Genomic DNA, 3994 nt, shown 5'->3' with positions numbered 1-3994 from the left:
TTTGAGTTGTAAATATTTGTCATGTATTGTTGTTTTCCTGACATGTTCTACATCCTGGAGGACCTCCTCACTACGGATAAATTGGAAAGAAAGTAAATCTAATCTAATCTAATCTTACACAGTCTGACAAAGACCACACACATGAGGACGCCTCCGACACCGATCGCCTCCTCGCGACTGACATCGATGCTACGGCGATTTCCCATTTGTCCGACGGAAGAATTGACGCGAAAGGAAAAACTCGCAAAACATCGACGACATCAGCAAACGCCAATAACCTGTTCCGACGTCCAATTAATTCGACCTGTCCAGACGGAGGCTGAACAAATGGATGCCACAGCGCAACTGACGTCTAGGGGAGGGGACCGTGTGTGCAAGCTCCGATGCCAATGACAAAAATTCCACCTACCATAATTCAGTATACAGGCCGATACCTCTCTCTAAACGCGGAATTTAAGAAATACGTCCATGGACTAGTCAAAGCTATCTTCAAAGATGACACCATCTAATATTTCGAATGGATCACAGGTCAAGGAACTGACCTTCGCTTCTTCCAGGATGCGAACATCTCGTTCTTTACGAATCAACCATCAGCTGGTGAGTCACTAAAAGTCGTGGCTTAGTCCCGGCCAATGGAGATCGATGCAAAAGCTGTTGAAATAGAACCTCCGTCCCTAGGATTTCCACAATCGTCGGTTCACCAGCTCAGATATAGAAAAGAACAGACGAATAAACTTGTGCCTTAACCACTACGCTATGTTACGCTACCAGCACGTCCAACCAGTCAATCCATCTACGATGTGCGAGCCATACTGAACACTACGGTACAAATCGAGACTTATCGCCCAAAGGAAGGGCAACCACATTGCAAACGCTGTCAGCGGTTCTTCACATCGTGTGAGCCGCACTTGGTAGCAACAGAGGCGCAACAGTCCGCCGATCGCCGACACGTCATCGGCATCCCAGACGGTTACGTGGTCTCTGACGGTGCTTATCCGGCCTTACTCGAGTAAATGTTTTAATGATTAACTCTTACGCCATGGTCGAATTTCCGTCTCTTTTTGTGGTATTAAGCTGCGTTTGAACTGCAACAATTTTCTGATTTAATATCTTTATTGTGGGCTAGTAGAACGGTTACTTTGTGTACCTGAATTCTGTTTTTGGATGCTCGGTAGACTTGTAATAAAATGTTTATAAATGACTTATAACTTTGTTTTTCTGTCCACAGCCAGTGCACATAGCAGTCCAGATGAACCAAGGGGCTACCAGCAACGTCAAAAATGGGCTTCCGCAGCATGCGTCTGGTTCATGCACCGATGCTGAATGCTGTTCATAGGCGACGAAGGCTGGAATATGCACGCCAATACCGCAACTGCACGCCCACTGCTTGTGAGTGACGACAAGTGATCTTCTCAGTTTAATCACGCTTTATGCTCCATCGGACAGATGACAGTTGAAAGCAAACACTTTGTAAGAATCGTCTGAAGGGTCCAGGCCGGAGGACATTCCCTGGGTAACCTCATAGTTCTGGAAGGCGTAATGCATCTATCCTTGGGGACCATGTCCGGCCCTAATGCAGTTTGTTTTTCCTGGGCACCATGGCATCTGCCAGCAGGATAATGCAGCATGTCACTCAGCTTGCAATATAGATGCGTGCTTCAAAGAGCACGAGCATGAGTTTACCATACTCCCCTGGCCACCAATGTCCCCGGGTTTAAACGCAATCGAGAATCTGTGGGACAACCTCGATCGAGCTGCTCACGCCATGGATCCTCATCCGAGAGCTCTAGCGTAGCTGGCCACGGCATTGGAGTCGTCATAGCTCCGCATCCCTGTCGATGCCTTCCAGCACCTCACTGACTCTCTTTCTGCACGTCCCACAGCGGTCCGCGCTGCAAAAGTGATTATTCGGGCATTTGGCAGATGTGTAACACTACCGCCCTACTCGGACGTAGGTTAGCTATATAAAGCCTGTACTGTAATAAGTTCACGGGCTTCACCTTATAAACAAGGATTTTAGTACGTTAGTTGACCGCGTGTACCTAATAGAAGCAAGATCGGACTTGTACTCAGTCAATAACTACAGTGATGCATCAAGCAAATGTACAGTATAATTATTCTTTCGCATGGACAAGAAGTACACACAGTAGATGCTACCTATAACTAACAATTCGGTCGCCAGCCTACTTAGGCAATTAGTGAGTTTTTCCTTGTACAAGTGGGTGCATGTACAAGCATAGTAACACGTAGTAATGATGCGTTATAAGGCAAAGTTTGGAACCCGAAAAATCTACTGAACTAAAGTTTTCTCTTTTAGGTACTAATTTGGACGAGCTACATTTACACAACACCACACAGTAATGATTACTACGAACTGCATTTTGTATGTTGAGCAGACTGAAATCGGGCATAGATTACCCTATAATTAGCAGTTTTGAAAGCACATATACAATGTTACTATTAAAGATGGAAAAACAATAATACACTTAGGTATAATATAGAATTTAGCTCTACTGGTCAAATCTGATCAGTACACATCAAGGTTTGAACGAATGGATAAGAGAAAACGGGGGGGGGGAGGGGGGGGGGGCCTGAAACTGTCATAGTGGTTATACTGAAACTGTTAAGTACTGAAGGCAAATTAACACACAAAATTTATCAATCTCTGGATAACTACTCTTTTGTCTCACTTCTGAATAATTTAACTGTCATTATTTCTGTCTCAAATTAATTAAATAACATCGCTAACTCAATTAAAAAAAAACCTCTTTTGTTCTTTACCAATATTTGCAACAGCACACAGAACTATAGATTCCTTTATGGCATAGATTAATCTGATGATAATTTTCATTAACACAAACATTAAACTTTCAGTTTAGGATACTCGGATTGCACAATACGAGGTAAGGATCCTGTCTAGGTCAGTGATCAGGATAAGTCATGGCTAAAGCAATTCTGGTAAAAGTCACGTTATTATTGAACCATTAGAAACAGTTTCGACACTGGTCCACACAGATACACTTCTAAAGATGAAATAAATGTTTGACCTGTAGCCGGCCGCGGTGGTCTCGCGGTTCTAGGCGCGCAGTCCGGAACCGTGCGACTGCTACGGTCGCAGGTTCGAATCCTGCCTCGGGCATGGATGTGTGTGATGTCCTTAGTTTAGTTAGGTTTAAGTAGTTCTAAGTTCTAGGGGATTGATGACCACAGCTGTTAAGTCCCATAGTGCTCAGAGCCATTTGAACCATTTTTTTTTGACCTGTGCAAGTCGGTGCGGCGGTTGGCGGGCAGCGAGATAGCGGGCAGCACGGCACACATACAAGCACGGCTAAGGCTCACACAACATCGGCACTTTCCATCTTCTTAGCGTCGTAATTTTTCCAATTTTGTGCCTCAGAATATAGCCATGCCAAGTAGTCGTCGGAATCGGTTCATCCGAGGCTCAATGGAATCCACTTTTCCTGGGTAGCCTCCTCGGTACAGTACGTGTACTTCCGACTGTTGCTCGCCTCCGACTGTGTTACTGAGCCCGTTGTGCCGAACCGCGCCAGTGTGCGTTTTCCCGCCTCGCCTGCCTCCACCATTTCCCGCTCCCCTACAGGTAGGGTATTCACCACAGGTTTTCTACTACACATATCCTAATGCATTACCTACGTATGGACCAAGTGTATAAATTACAATTTTCACATCTTACAATAGTATTTAACATTAAATACACTTTCCTTAGATTACCACATTATTTGAAATCTAACATAAATAATAATATTCATTTCAACAGTTACTCACAGTTTCTTTAACATGACACGAAAAGAATCGAAAAAGAAATTCAACACATTGCTATTATTACTTTATCTAAATTCATAAAAAAAAATTCTTCTACGTATAATTCTCGTTACACATGCCCCTGTTTCCAGAAAATTTTCTTAAGTCCAAATTTTATGGGAACACTAAATCTTACAATTATACAGTGGTTCTGAATTTTTACTTAACTGTC

General features: G+C 43.7%; 1 long non-coding RNA gene across 1 annotated transcript; it reads right to left on the bottom strand.

Moving 5' to 3' along the window:
* Positions 1-2953: 2953 nt before the first annotated feature.
* LOC126481654 (uncharacterized) lies at positions 2954-3446 on the bottom strand. The gene is made up of 2 exons (XR_007587607.1): positions 3260-3446; positions 2954-3047 (listed from the first exon to the last, which is right to left on the bottom strand). It is a non-coding gene; the product is annotated as an uncharacterized LOC126481654 (long non-coding RNA).
* Positions 3447-3994: the final 548 nt, after the last annotated feature.

Source organism: Schistocerca serialis, chromosome 5 (genome assembly GCF_023864345.2).
Source record: "Schistocerca serialis cubense isolate TAMUIC-IGC-003099 chromosome 5, iqSchSeri2.2, whole genome shotgun sequence".
Taxonomy (NCBI): domain Eukaryota; kingdom Metazoa; phylum Arthropoda; class Insecta; order Orthoptera; family Acrididae; genus Schistocerca; species Schistocerca serialis.
Note: the sequence above shows the minus strand (reverse complement) of the source record. Positions and strands in the feature narration are given on the sequence as shown.